The sequence below is a fragment of the Callithrix jacchus genome, chromosome 3 (assembly GCF_049354715.1).
Source record: "Callithrix jacchus isolate 240 chromosome 3, calJac240_pri, whole genome shotgun sequence".
NCBI lineage: Eukaryota > Metazoa > Chordata > Mammalia > Primates > Cebidae > Callithrix > Callithrix jacchus.
This window is the reverse complement of record NC_133504.1, coordinates 79,670,419-79,686,425: the sequence shown is the minus strand read 5'-3', so window position 1 is coordinate 79,686,425 and position 16,007 is coordinate 79,670,419. Positions and strand designations below refer to the sequence as shown.

Sequence of the window (16,007 nt, the reverse complement as noted above, 5' to 3'; positions counted from 1 at the left end):
TAAATCTCCTAGCAGAGTTAAACTCACAATACATTTTTCCAAATATTTAAGGAAGAAAAAAATATTTCAATCATACAAACTGTTCCCAATAAAAGAAAAAGAAGTCTTACAGTCTCAATGTTTTTATGAGAATCTCACAAGCTTAACGTCAAAACTGCACAGGAATATCATTAGAATAATACATAACAGAATAACATTAAATATTATATTATATCATATTATAATAATATTCACAAATAAGTAATTTTATTTATTTCATCACCAAACATTTTTGCTCTTATCATAAATTTAATTCCACAATACACATTTATTATATTTGCTTTAAACAGTCAATGGTCTTAAAGGAAATAAATATTTTTACTTAAGCTTGAAAAATCATTTTTATAATGCATTTTAAAGTTCAAAGCTATTGCTCAAATTTTTCAGCCTTTGCTTTTGAAAATATTTTTAGTTTACCTTCATAATAGGATAATTTAGTATAAAATTCTGAGTTAATTTCTTTCTTGAGTGACTTTAAGGTGACTTTAAAGGTGCTACCTATCTTCCAGCCTTCACTGTCAGTCATATTTTGTTGTTGGGATCACCCCATGTTGGGCATCACTGTTGGGGTCACCATCTATGGGTGTCTGTCTTGTAGACCTTGACTCAGCAATGGATAAATGAAGTACATTGACACACAGATATTATGCTTCTCCAGTTTGACTGAGTGTGTCAGCGTGGCTTACAGTCACCCTGGAGAGTGTTGTAAACAGTTGTGACTAGAGGCCACCACCAGCCAGTGAGACTGGCATTTATTTAGTAAAGTTTAATTGACAAAGGCCTGAGTCAAACCACTAGAGATTGAAGATTAAAGGACAGGTTCCCATGCCCAAAGCAAACAACCAGTAGAGGGTAATCTCCTTGGTCGATACCCTCCTCAACAGGGCCATCCAGGTCAAAGTTTAGTTTTAAGACCACATGAGTACAAAAGCTAGCTAGGTAAGCTACTCAAATTCCTTTGTATTTGTGCCCTAATCTGTCTGGCTCCTGCAAAGAAACTTTGGGCTGTCTTCAGCCAAGAACTATAGAAAAAACCCTTAGGCTTCCCAAAAGGGTTTAAGAATATATTTTATATCTGTCTGTAATACTTTTTCCTTAATATTTTTGCCACCACCCTGAGTGAATCCCCACATGTTGTGATTGTGGTTGTTACATGAATGTAATTGTAATTTTCCTCTGGCCACTTTTAAGACCTTTTTTTCTTATCTTTAGTTTGCAGATGTTTGGTTATAATGAGGAGTTTAGGGGTGTGTGTGTGTGTGTGTGTGTGTGTGTGTTTATGTGTTTAACCTTGCTTGCAGTTTACTAAGCTCCTTATGCTGTCGATTTCCATCTGTCATTAATTCTGAAAACTTTTCAGCCAATATCTCTTCAAAAATTTCTTCCCACTCCTCCTATTCTTTACCTATTTCTAGAAATTCAGTTACAAATATATTAGAACATTTGATATTAACTCATATTGTTATCTACCTAGAACATTTGACATTATGTAGATAGATGGATGATAGATGGATAGATACATACATACATACATACATACATATAGATATAGATATTTTCTCTTTGACCTTTAGTTTTGGTAACTTATTTTGACCTGTGTTCATGTTCTCTCACTGTGTTTGATTTGTTGTTAAGTCCATACAATACATTTTTCATTGTTAATACTCTTTTTCTCTTATGTTAATTTGATTATTTTCTTACTTTATGTTTTTCTGTTAAAATTCCCAATTTGTTAATGCAATTTGTCTACCTTTCTACTAGATCAATTTAACATATTAACCATAGTTATTTTAAAGTCTAGGTTTTCTAATTCTAATAAATGAGATAAACATGGATCAGCTATGATTCATTGTTTTACTGCCATTGCTTATGGCTCATTAGCTCTTGCTTTACTACATATCTTATATTTTTTACCACATATTAACATTACATGTTTAAGAAATATAAGTATTAAAATAAATAACGTTTGCACCCTAAAAAGGAAATATTTCTTCAGCTATCAGACTGCTATAAGGGTGGTGGAAAGAATCAATATAATTTATGGTTAAGTTGGTTTCAGGCTTTGTTGCAGATTTAGTTACATGCATGTCTGACAGGACCCTCATTTTACCACTTGCTTAAAATTTTTGCCTTTGAGATAGGAATATTTATTTCAGAATTGCTTGGGATCTGAGTCTTGGTCACACTCCAGAAATCTCTTTGCTTTACAGTTCAATAGGTAAATTTCTGAACTGTGGGAGATCTACTTCTGCCTTATAGTCTGATATCCAGACTTCCAAATGACTATGAAGTTCTCTTTTCTTTTCAGCCCTGCCCTTGGCTTTTCACCTTTGAGGGGTCTTTCTCCACCCTACTGCATTAATCCTAGCCCACAGAGAGCCGCTACTTTGAACTAAATAAAGATCTGCCGTGCAATGTAGAACTTTCTCTTCACTGCCCTACCCTCCTATCAGCCTCCATGCATTTGTATGCATTTGGTGAAACTCTTCTGTGCCTCTAGGGAATCTTTCATAACCCTTTTACCTGCTCCTGTCCTTCAGCAACAGTGTGGTGACAACATGCTCAGTGAAGGCTCTGTTATCTAGAGGATTTTCTCCAACCCTCTTGCCCTGCCTGCAATCTTGAGGTCACTACTTCCATGTACTAACTAACCTTGTGTACCTGAGAGAATACTTTTTCATTTCCTATGTTCTCTTTTTAGTCGGCTGAGTAACTGAAGGTCCCATGCTTCTGAGGAGTACTCTGTCAGTCACATTGTTCTTTTCACATTATAAAATGCACTACTAAAATGCACTCAGCTAAGGCTTTGTGTGAAACAACCGGAGGAAAGGCAGATACTGAGATTCATTGAAAAACTATTAGTTACGCCAGAGCATACACAGCCATTACAAATCTTTAAAAGTTATTCTGGGTTTCTCTTAAGCTACTCTATGACAGGTTCACTCTCTTTTAACTGTATGTGGAAAAATAAAAGCAACTGTGGTTTCTTCTCTCCAAGGACAGGCTCCTGCCTCATTGAAATATAATTCATCTAGATTTCTATTCATTGTAAGTTCTCTGATGGGTTTAAAAAATAAAGCATCGTAGTTTTTGTAACGTATTCAGCTTTTATCTTGTTACACCATAAACTTTTTCTTAAATAGGCAAAGAAAGCCCTAACTATAAAGAAAATATTAATAAGTATGAACTTCATTAGAATAAAATACTTCTGTTTATCAAAATATTCCATGAAGAATGTAAAAATGCCATTCATGAGTGGAAGAAAATTTATACATGTAACCAAAAAAATTTGTATCCAAAATATGTAATTTCCTTCTACAATGCAATCAATAAATCAGACACTAAGGAGGAAAAAAGAAAAACCAGTTAAAACATTTTAATAAGGTTGTTCCCAAAAGAGAATATACAAATGGTCAATAAGAATTTGAAATGTGTTGTACTATATCCTTCATTAGGAAAAGTTAAAACCACAATGCACTTCATACCCACTAGAACGGTAAAATTAAAGAGCCTTACATTATCAAATATTGGCCAAGGTGTGGAGAAACTGGAACTCCATACACTGCTGATGAGAAGAAATGATTTTGAAATATTATTTATCAGTGTCTGCTAAAGCTTAATATATTATACCCTATGACATGTCCATTTAATTCTTAGGCATATAACTAATAAAATGTGCACACTCATTCACTGAGCTACATGTGCAAGAATTTTTATAGCAGCCCTGTTTTTAATTGTCAAAAAGTGGCAGCAACCCAAATATACTTAAGGAGCGGATAGTACAAACAAATTGTGGTGTAATCATATAGTGAAATATTACAGAGCAAAAGAGCAAAGCACTGCCACACCTAATGATGCATCTCACAAACATTGTGTTAATTGAAGTCAGATAAAAAAGATTTTATTTTTACAAAGTAAAATAACAGGAAATGTAAATATAGGATGATACAAGTCATGAGAACAGTTTTCCTGGTTGGTTATTGAATAGTGGGTATATATGTAACAGCCATCTTGGTGTGCTCTAAAATACTATTAATGTGAGTATTAGGTTTAGAGATGTAAGCATTTCCTTAAACCATACACTTAAATTATGTTATGCTTTGACTATTTTTAAGTGGCAGAACTGAATCTCAAATCTGTAAAATCTCCCTCAACAGGATCAAACTCTGATGCTTCTTCACCAAGGTAAAATTATTAAGAGGTTTGTCTTTTCTTTTATTATATAATATTTATTGTGACATCAAAAAGTCACTCTTCTTGTACTTAAATGATGTGATTTAGTTATTTAATATGAAAACTCCTCATTACCATGGATGAGCAGATGAGTCAGGGTGAATGTCAGTTTCAGGCCTTTCTCAACCTTTCAGGTTACATTTGTCATAATTTCTTGACCTTGAAGTTTCTGTCTTACTTCCTCCTATCAGTTCAATTATACATTTAAAAAGACATGTCAAATACACTATCCAGATTGTTAGATGTTCTGTCCAGGAATAGTTTATCCAGACACTGAGTGTACCAGCTTGCCAGAATGATTTTAAATCTCACTGAATTTTCAAGAAATTACTTCATATTTTCCTCTTGTTTCATGCTCATGGCATGTCAGTTCTCTAGTTTTAATCTTATGTATTTTATAACTTCTGATTGTAAATTCATTTTCAGTGAGAATTATTTTCTATAAGCATTCCCCAAACCTAGGCTGTATTTCAAGCTGCTTTTGTGAGAGCCCTCTGAGTTTCAACTGTTCAGAATCAGCTTTATGTCAATTTCTTGGCTCAGTGTTTCAGGACTGCAGGGCTAGCATTGTATTAGTTAGGCCCTTCAGCAAAATGAGTCAAGCTTGAGGTTCAGATACCTCCTTGATGGCATTTCTTCCTTGCCAGCCCTGCTTAGATAGCTACCCTTCTGCAGCTTCCCAACGCCTGTAGGCACAGTTGCTCTGGTTGCTCTTCCTAGATGAGATAATCAGTAGAACCCTAACTTATCCAGGGATTGTATCTGTTTCCAATATTGTACAAGGCATTATTCTTTCTTTCTGTTTGATCATTAAAACCTCTATCTCTAAGAGTTTTTATTGGTTCTTATAGCCTTGTATGTTTTCTGCTTTGGCTCACTTCACCAAATATTCTTATACTTTCCTTTTTTTCAGTTTCTAAAAATGGTTCATCTTTTTTTTATTTGAAAAGGCAACTGTAGAATTTAAAAGGATTACATTATGCCTGTCATATATGTACATGGTGGGGGGGTGTATATATATGTGATGGGTAGGCTTGTCCTTCTACATCAGGTTAGTTCATCCTATTAACCAGAATTTTATTGTAGTTACAGTTTGAAAAATATATATTTATTTTTTAAAGGGAACTTAATTGAATTTCCAGAATCTTCTTTATTTGTATAAATACAATCTGCTTCTAACTCATGCATTTTAATAGTTTCAAATTTACACATTATTTGGAGTAAGTTCCAAGATTGATGGGCTATTCATCTGTGCCATTTACTTTCTATTAATTGTAGAATACATTTTTTTAAATTCTGGATACCTTAGAATACTCATTGAATAGCTTTTGTTTGTAATTTGCATGGGTGCTTATAAAGGAAACTTATAAGGGCACACATTTAAGTACAACAGTAGTACTTGAAAACCTTTGATTTCCCTAAATCAGTTCCAATGAAATAGAAGCTACCTACTCTGTAGCCAGCAGGCAAACTCAGCTAATGATCTGGTGATTTTTATTATTTTATTGAAATTGTGGCCATTGATGCTTCTAGTCTTCCTATTTGATGTGCACAGACATCTTCACAGACAAGCTCACCCAACTTGTCTTGTTAAAACACATGATCCCGCAACACATCCAAGCTTCTCTTTCATGCACAGTGCAATATATACATATGCCTTTTTCTATCTATGACACATTCTTTTCTCTCTTTCCTTAAAACGTAACACAGTCACTTCCCTCGAGGTATTCTGTTTGTCTTTACCCACCCAACTCTGTAAAGATCAATAATTTTGCTAACATCTGATGCCCCTTCATGTGAAGTGCTAAGTTATTTATTGGGCTTTGTCCTATTCAGTCTGGAACTTTTTATTCACTAGGATGACACCTCACATATCAGGATTAGTAGTCTTTAAACTTCTAACTATGAGCAGAGTTTTACTGTCACCTTCCTGAGACTGAGAGTTTGGTCTAATCTTTGTATATCCCGAAATGGGCGTATTTCCAGTCCTCTGTTAATCTTACTAGCAAAAGTTTTCTGAATGATTTACAGAACTCATTTATGTTAGCAGCTGATCTTTGAATTTTTGCAATATAGAATATAGAACCTTTTCATAGACTATTATAGAGGCCAAATTGATTTGTTTCAGAGAAGTTGTACCATTGAAGAACCTTATTTTAAAACTATTATAAAAGTTAATAATATACTACATCATTTAGGGAATTTCACAATTACAATTTTAAGAAGAAGCAATTTTGCAGCATAAATAGCAACAATGCCCCAAACCAAGCAGCTTATTCTATTTGGGAATTTTATTTTTGTCTGCTGAAAAAAAAATAAATACATATATGATGTCCACAGTTTCATTATTTCTTAGTGAAAGATCATATTGTGATACACATGAGTTTTTATAGTTTAACATGCAGCATACATCATCTATTCCTAGCTATTTCTTTTGTTTACTTCTCATTAGATTAAGTTTTTGAATTAATGTATCTCAATCTCAGAAAAAAATATATCAGATACTAAATTTGTCCAAGAGACATTTTTAAGAGAAAAGGTTACTTAACATCCACAGTAAAGAACATACTGCTTTAAACAATGCGTCCTGTTTAAAAAGGAGTTTCTACTTAAAATTGTTATCAAATCTGGATTTTAATATTATCTTGTTTTTAATCTCCAGAGTGTGGTATTGATAGTAATAAAAGAAAAACTTCAGCCTAATTAAATTTAAAGGAGTTTAATTGAGCAATGAATGATCAACGAGTCAGGCAGCCATCTGAGCCAGAGAAGGCTCGGAGACTCCAGTGCAGCCACATGATGGAAGATTTATGGTCAGGAAAAGAAAATGACCTATAGAAAATGAGAGTGAGGTACAAAAACAGCTCGGTTGGTTACAGCTTGGCATTTGCCTTATTTGAAGAGTTGGAACAGTTGGGTACTTCTCATTGGTCAAAACTTAGTGATTGGCACAAGTGTAGGCTATGGTCTGTTTACACTTGCACTTGTTATAGTTCATGATGTACAGAAAACCTTTAGGCTGAACCTAAGTTATGCAAGAAGGTGGCTTTAGGTTAAACTTCATTTACCAATTTCCCCCTTTTGGTAATTTTTTTTACCTTTGAGAGATTGACCAAAACTTTAGTCACTGATGTCACTATCACCACTAGTCTTAAAACTACTGGGAAACAGTACAATAGCAGGTTTTGCAAGGTGGGAACAAGGACTGAGTAAAGGGTACTTCCTTATGCTAGTGTATCCTGTTTACAGGAGGAAAGTAAATTCTTGTCTGTCCTAGGACTTATGTTTTACCTTAAAGTATTCATTTCATTATGTCACATTTAACATGATCAACTCATTTTAGTTTGTGCTGGTCTGTTGGAGCCTAGTGCATGAGCTCAGTCCAAAAACAATGGACTCCTGCAATTTTGTAGCAAAAATTCCCCCTTTTTCAGCAGGTAGGTGACAGTATGACCAAAACTTAGGGCCTTAGCACCACTCTCAGTTACCATCATTTTGGGTTTCCATTATCAGCATAGATTATGGCATCCTCATGATCACACATTTCTTCAGCTCTTGTCATTCTGGTTGAAGAGAGACCACTTGACATTCTAAAGATCACTGCAAGCAAATAGTTAAAACTGACAGAATGCAGCACACAGGTAGACTACTATTCTGACTCTTGGGAGGATAATGCCAAGAGTTTGAAGTATGCTCCTTATCCAGAATCCCCATAAACCAACCCATCTAAAGTCAAATAGATCAAAGGATGAGCTAGAAAAAGTTTTTTTTTTTTTTTGACAGTCTTGCTCTGTTGCCAGGTTGGAGTGTAATGGCATGACCTCAGCTCACTGTAATCTCTGCCTCCTGAGTCCAAGTGATTCCCCTGCCTCAGCCTCCCAAGTGCTAGAATTACAGGTGCACACACCACGACACCTGGGTAATTTTTGTATTTTAGTATTTTGTGTTTTTGGTGTTTTGTACTTTAGAAGAGTGAGATGGGGTTTCATCATGTTGGCAGGATGCTCTTGATATCCTGACCTCGAGACCCACCCACCTTGGCCTACCAAAGCGCTGGGATTACAGGCATGAGCCACCACACCCAGCCAAAGATGAAGCTCTTTGTCTAGCTTAAAGACTCTAAGGGAGTCTTTAAGACTTACTTAACTAAGTAGTCTCTTTATTAATCACCTACAAATAAATCTATAATTTACATTTGAGATATTTTTCATAGGCCACAAGTATCACACAGATTTGTTTAGCCAGTAAGTAATCTAGAGTAATTCTGTTATTTAGCAGAGCTTTCACAAGAGAATTTAAAGTCTGTTATATAACCGTAGCCTTTACAGTAGAATCTGCTATAAAGCCTATCATGAAGGATACATTTCTAATCATTGCTTCTTTTACTCCAACCCATTAAAAAAGGACCTAACAAAAGGACCTAAAAAAGGAGTGAATAAATGTTCTGTTTCTAACTGATTTTAAGGCAATGTATGCACCATTGAAGTTTCTCACCTACATTGGACCTTCCTCTTTCATCTATCAAGGAATTAAGATATCCATGTATAAGGCTGGCTGCAAAATCCTTTACAAATAAAAATGTACCCCATAAGTGCACACAACAGACCACCTTTTCACTTCTTTTGTTCATAGAGTCATAAACAAGGGGAAAATATTCAAGATAAATGTCTCATGATTGTTGAGAAGTCTTGATCCTTGATCTTGGAAAATGCTTTTCACATCAAGGATGCCATCATCTTCTGGGGAGAAACTTCCCTGGTTAGTTTCACTTTAAAATGATGTACACCAATAGGTGTATAGTTCCAAGAGTGCAGAGGAACCTTTTCAGTTGTGAGATTATGAACCTAAGGTTCAAGGTCTTGAGGTTTTGCTACAGTGTAGATGGCAAGGGCAGTCTTCTGATGTTCTCAGAAAATTCAATCTTTGTGATCTAGACAGCAAAGATGATGACTGTCCTCGGGGAACTATAAAAAGCTTTATCTGGTGAAAATACACTGTGGGATAATAATATTCTATTATAACATCACCCTGCTTGCGTGGGAAATCTTTTATACAACCAGAAACATGCATTGAAAATCATAATTAAATAAAATTCCTCTATAAGTGTTTAAATGGTTTATCAGGTAGTCAAATGTACCTACAGCTTTGATTGTCTTCCTAGGAATATGGGTTTGACAAACTGAACATTAGTCATAAACTGTTTTAGCAATTTAGAAGTCATCCAACCAATATATTTTTAATTTGGATCACTTTATCTTTTTCATGATGAGCCATGGAATTCATAAACTTTAATAACAAAAGATGTAAGGACTCAGGAAAGAGAAGGTGGTTGTCCTGGCCCATGCTTAATTAACATTAACTTATGTGATGGGTTATCATTGGCAATTTGACTTAGACCATGGAGTTTATTTACATTGTATATCTAAATAATTTTGATATTGGCTGATTTAGTATGAACATCTGGCAGAGTATTTTCTTGATATTCAGTTAATTTTTGTTCTGCTTGGGTTAGCAGTTTATAAACCAGTCAGTCTTTTCATTAAAGTCCCAGGAAGTTTTACCCAGTCTGAGTGATATGATTCTAAAGCTGCTAGGAACCTGTATTCAAGAGTGCTTTTCAGGGTCCATTATGTTCTTTAATGAACCTCCTAAAAATGCTATTTTCTAGCATTTGGTGTGCTTGTGAAGTTTTCAGAATCTGTATCAGCATTAAAAATTAACTGTGGAAATGTCCTTAAATAAATGTTTTAAATCATAGTTAAAAACACAATTGACAAGGAAATGTTATTTCTGTGGTATATAGTAACTTAACATAATAACTATAATTACAATTGATAGCATATACTCAGAAATTAGAATTTCAGAAATTCCATATAATTTTGGAACATATATTAATATCAATCACTAAAATATAAACTGAAGAAGGTTAATCATTTTTTTTATTTTGACAGTGGTTTCCATGTAACTTAACATGTCAGATAATCCTGTTACCTCTCTTTTGGATGTTTCAGGGGCCCTCTGTAGTATCCCAAAGTTAGAGGTCAGGAAAGACCATTTAGAAGCTGAAATTAAATTTTAGGAAGCCTATCAAATATGTTAAAGGTTTAAAACACTTGACATCACAAAATAAAATTCCAGGTCACCATAAGTCATTCATTTAACCAAAATTATCATAAAAAAATTTTTTAAAAACGCAAAAACCTTTGCTCATTGATAGAGTGAAGACTTAGCTTTTCAAACAATTAGTCTTTTGTCTTTCACCTTTTTTGTGAGTTTATTCAAATAGCACACAAAAATCTTTCATTATCATTTAATATTACATAAAAATTTTGTTCAAGAGAGAAAGCCAAATTTCATCCTTTCATTAGTGTACTATTAATACCAATGCCAGTCTTTGATAAAACCTTACAGACAAATTGATTCACTCTTAATCAGTTGACCTTAAGGTGAGATTCTGATAAGCCTTTTATAAACTCTTACAAGCTTTTGTTAAAGAATTGATCAGTGCTCTAAGAAGACCATGTTGAGCTTTTTTTCAGTGTTCAATTTACAGAAAAAACCCTTTAAATTTAACCAACATGTTCATTCATGTGATTTATTATAAGATTAGTTTTTGTACAAACCTTCCACAACCTGCTCGAACCTTTAGCTTTATCTTACCTAATTTAAAACTATCCTTTAGCCCTCTAAATTAGGCCAAAATGTGCATTCCTTTGCCCTCTTATAATATTTTACCAAAAACACCTTTAACTCTCCTCACACACCTTGCATGTAAGAAGGTTTCTTCAGCAGTTTCAATTACATGTTATAATGGTAACTCTTAGCAATTTTAATTTTGGTTAATAACCTGGTAAGTCTTTTTATTATGTACAAGCTGGGAGCCCAAGACACCATACAGAAGTGCAGATGAGGTCTGACTCTTTCCAGCATAGCTGGGGGCATAGGTAATGCCACATGTCCCCAGGTCTTATTTGGAATCTAATGCTCTGAAGCATTTAAGTTGAACAATTTTCAAAATTCAAACCAGTTTATGACCTTAAAGCAATTAGTAAACCTAATATCTTGCCTGCCTAATTTAGACCAATGTCTTTATTTGACCAATAATCTTTAAAACTCTTTATTTTCAAAAGCTTACTAAGGTGACATGAAACAAAAGGTATTAGTTTTTATTTTTCTAACAAAATATTAAAGCACTTATTTTTCTTTAAGCCAATTAAGTAGAACTCTTTCATATAAGCATCACACACACAATACATATATTACTACACAGAAAGACAGAAGAAGATCCAGTAGCTGGAGGATGTTTCATTTGCCAGTTTATAAGTTTCTTAATTGGATTACTCGCTGTAGGGTGGGGTCCCTGGAGGAACATGGCTAGGAAAACATAAAGTTTCCAAGGCCTAATAAGCAAGCACAGCTGGAAGGAAAATACAGATCCCCCAAATTAAGGTTCCCATTTATATATCTCATCCTGGATTCTCAAAAGAGGGAAGTTCCATGGAAGAAGACAGTGCAATGCTTTTACCAGGCATTTTATTGCAAAGCAACTCAAAACTTATCAGCCCATTCTGTGATTATCCCATCACCCATGGCAGTCTTATTTCAGTGGGACTGGGGACATTTCCATACTTTCTAGGTGGCCAGAAGCATGCTTCTTTGATCTAAGGTGCAAAGAGCTAAATGTTCTCCTATAACTGCCATTAGCCATCCCTAAAGTATATTTCCTATTCGTTTATGAAAGGGATCTATCTGCTTTCAATTGCTGGGGTTTTATGAGGAAAAGAGGTTTTTCCAAAAGCGGGGCCTGTGGTGCCTCTTCTTTTTTTTCCCAAGAGTCTGAGGCTATTAGAAATGATCTTAGGTCCTTTCATGTGCATTAAGAGTAGCAAGACAAAATGGCGAAAAACAATTCAGTCAACTGAGAAGAAAGAAACTTTTTCCCAGAAAACAATATTTAGAAGAGAAAAAAAGCATAAAATCCTTTTAAAAATATACATAACTTGAATATCCACTTTTAATTAAGCTGACTTTTAAACAACAGTGCTCTTTTAAAAAAGTCCTTTTAAATTTTTATTACCCAACTCCAGCCTGGCCAAATGGCCAATATCTGCTTTCAAAGTTTACCAAATGTAACCTCACAGGTGAAAGCAACAAGCCAACAAGTCTCAACTAAGGTTATGACTTAACCATGAGTGCATGAGGTATTTTCAAGGGGGTGGTTAACAGTTTTTTTATAAGATTTAGAATCTCCAAAGGTAGCTTAGGAAAAGAAAAATTCCAGATGGTTTGTGGAGGGGAAAAGATTCAAAACAAAGGTCACAGAGATATCCAACCAGAAAGGATTCTTTCCCTAAGCCAGGATTTAACCCAAGCCACCATTGTAAAATGGCAAAGCCTCAGCTGCTGAATTATAGCACTGGACAGTCTCCATTGCCTTTCCCAGAAAAAGACTAGGGCAGTCAATTTGGAGCCTGCAATGGCTTTTAACTACTCAAGATAATTTTTAGAGTTTACCATAACATGAACCCTGAAATTCTTGTTCCCTAGATGGCAAAGACCAAGGAAGAATACTGCCATGTGGCTAGAAAGCCAAGCTTCCAAGGACATAAAACAAGATAAGGACTTCATCCAGTTTTTGTGTTTATTTCAGGGAACTGCAGCATAGTTTGTTACTGACCAGTTGCTGGGCCATCTTGAACAGCAAGCCTGTGAAGTCCTAAGCCCATATTCTATCTATCTTAAGGCACCCCTCTCTGTGACAGAATGATATAGAAAGACAAATTCACAGCACAACATACACTAGATTCACTAGAGCTTAAGATTAGCCTCTCAAATACTTTTTCTCATTAATTAAAATTTTGTAAGAGATAGTGATTTTTACCATTCTCTAACCAGTTTGCAAAGAGATGGAGTGAGAAAGGGAGACAGAGAGAGAGACAGAGAGAGAGAGAGGGAGAGAGAGGGTGAGTGGTAGTCATTTGTCAGTGGCAAAGAGATCTTTTCCAGCAGTCCCATTAGCTCTCATGTTTCCCCTTTTGGGGAGAAAAATCCCCCCATGTTTAATGATCCTGTACATGCCTAATCCTGTCACTCACAGACATTAGCAAAAGGTGCCAAATCCATTTTTTTTTTTTTTTTTTTTTTTTTTTTGAGATAGAGTTTCACTCTTGTTACCCAAGCTGGAGTGCAATGGCGCAATCTCGGCTCACCGCAACCTCCGCCTCCTGGGTTCAGGCAATTCTCCTGCCTCAGCCTCCTGAGTAGCTGGGATTACAGGTACGTGCCACCATGCCCAGCTAATTTTTTGTATTTTTAGTAGTGACAGAGTTTCACCTTGTTGATCAGGATGGTCTCAATCTCTTGACCTTGTGGTCCACCCGCCTCGGCCTCCCAAAGTGCTGGGATTACAGGCTTGAGGAGGACCTCTAACCCAATCCCATCCTTTACCTAGGTAAAATGTACCCATTACTTACTCCATGTCAGTCAACTAGTGCTGCAGTCTATTTCCTTTGGATCTGGATAGAAACTAAGCTAAAATATTAACAGGTGTAAATTTCTTTTTTATCAATTAGTCACTTTAACTTTGTATTTGCCTTTCATAAAGTCTTCAAATAAAAATACCAAAATCTTTTTAGAAGTTTCTGCTTATCAATAGACATCCCTAGATGAGAATAATTTGGGAAACCTCATTTTTAAATACATTTCAGTGCAGTTTTGTTCATTTGAAACATTCCACTTTAAGTTATCTTTAGTAAGATTTCACCACTTCTGTAAGACTTTGCTATATCTGAGGCCTAACCCTTAGCATGTATAAGCCAGAAGTAATTCAGTTCTTCAGAAACTAACATTCCATTTTTACCTAAGATATTGGCTTTGCTCTCAGGTTCATTTGATTAATTTTTTCCTACCTAAGTGCACAAGAAAAATGAGACAAAGGGGTAGAACATAAAAATTCCAGAGAGTTGCCAAAAGCCAAATTTTACACCCCCTGCAATATTGGCATTTACTATCAGTTTCCTTCTGACCCAGTCAGGTGTAAGAGGCCTCTAACTAGATCCAAGCCAGTTAATTACTGTATTAGATCTGATCCCAGACCCAGTCCAGTTTCTGTCATGACTTCCAAACCCAGTTTGGAACAGAAATTTGCTCAAAGAAACCCAGAGAGCTCAAAATGCAAATCTGTGAAGCCCTGAAATCCAACGGACAATCTACGAGGAACCCCTGCTGCTCTAAGAGACCAACAGACACAAATGGGTCCTATGGCTACCTCATCACTCAGTCCTCCTCGAGGACATTGGAAACTCTACTTCGGATCCCACCTCTAACACCATCTGATGAAAGTAAAGCTTCAACCAAATTCAATTACAAAAAGTTTAATTGAACAATGAACAATTTGCAAATCTGGCAGCCTTTCCAGCCATAGTCGGCTGGGAGACTCCAGTGCAGCCACATGATGGAAGATTTATGGGCAGAAAAAGGACAGTGAGGTAAAGAAAACGGAAGTGGGTTGCAGAAACAGCTGGATTAGTTACAGCTCAGCATTTGCCTTATTTGAGCACAGTCTGAACAGTATTAAACTGTTATACCTAGATAAATAAATAGAAATTAGAGCATAATACATATATATTCTAAATGAAAAATTCTTAATGATAAATTTAAATTTAATTGATATTTCTTCTTTTCAAATTGAAAGAATTGCTTTTCTCAGGCTGATATTTGCTAGAGAAACCATTCCAATGGATTACAGGCCATAGAGCCCGGAGAGTTATCAAGTTATGTCATTTTAAGTTTTTCCATTTTCTTCTTATTTAGGGACGGTCTATTCTATGTTAGACTCTCCTTGTTTGTTTTCTCAAGAAAGTCAAAGTTATAAATTATCTTCCTTAAAATGTTTTCTACAATAGATTGAGTACATGATATAATAGCACTTGAGAACTGAGTATATAATAACACTAGAATGAAAATGGAAACAAATACATTCTTAGGTAGTATACAAACATACTTTATTAATAATATAGGGGAGCTGGGCATGATGGCTCACACCTATAATCCCAGACTTTGGGGAGGCTGAGACGGGCAGATCACTTTAGGTCAGGAGTTCAACACCAGCCTGGTCAACATGGTGAAACCCCATCTCTATTAGTAATAAAAAAAAAAAAAATAGCAGGTCATGGTGGCACAGGTCTGTAATCCCAGTTATGTGGGAGGCTGAGGAAAGATAATTGCTTGAACTCAGGAGGTGGAGGTTGCAGTGAGCCAAGATTGTGCCTCTGCACTCCAACCTGGATGACAGAGTGAAACTGAGTCTCAAAAATAATAATAATGATAATATAGGAGGGTGATTTCAATATTCACTGGCAAAATACATTTTGTTTTCCTTTAAATTTTCCTTAGATTAACATTTTCTTAAATGTTTTCTTTGTCATCTGAACTTATTACAACAGGCCCACATAAAAAGCAATCTGGTCTTTCTACATTTTTCTTACATAGAGTGACAAGTTTGAATGTATTAGATTACTTAAATAAAATACATAATTCTTATAAGAATAAAAGCATTTTTATGTTGTGTCTAGCTGGTTTGAAGCAAAACCTTTTTAAAAGAAAATATTTCTCATCATGACTTCTTAGATATTGAATCTCATTTAATAGTTGAAGATTTATCAAAGTAGTTTTTACATTTAAGGATAGAGGGCTTACCTTAATTCCGTCTTGAATTTAATTTTAAGGAGTAACTT

At 35.1% G+C, this 16,007-nt stretch overlaps 1 long non-coding RNA gene across 3 annotated transcripts in view; it reads right to left on the bottom strand.

Moving 5' to 3' along the window:
* LOC108590926 (uncharacterized) overlaps positions 1-16,007 on the bottom strand; it is an 80,969-nt gene that overhangs the window by 2,388 nt on the left and 62,574 nt on the right. Inside the window, exon 6 of one of the 3 annotated variants that reach the window (XR_004740712.3) lies at positions 3,401-9,266. The exons of 1 other annotated variant lie outside the window; for it this stretch is intronic. This is a non-coding gene — a long non-coding RNA (uncharacterized LOC108590926). Of the gene's footprint in view, positions 1-3,400; positions 9,267-16,007 lie in introns of those variants that run through there. One more of the 3 variants, XR_004740711.3, reaches the window with a different exon arrangement.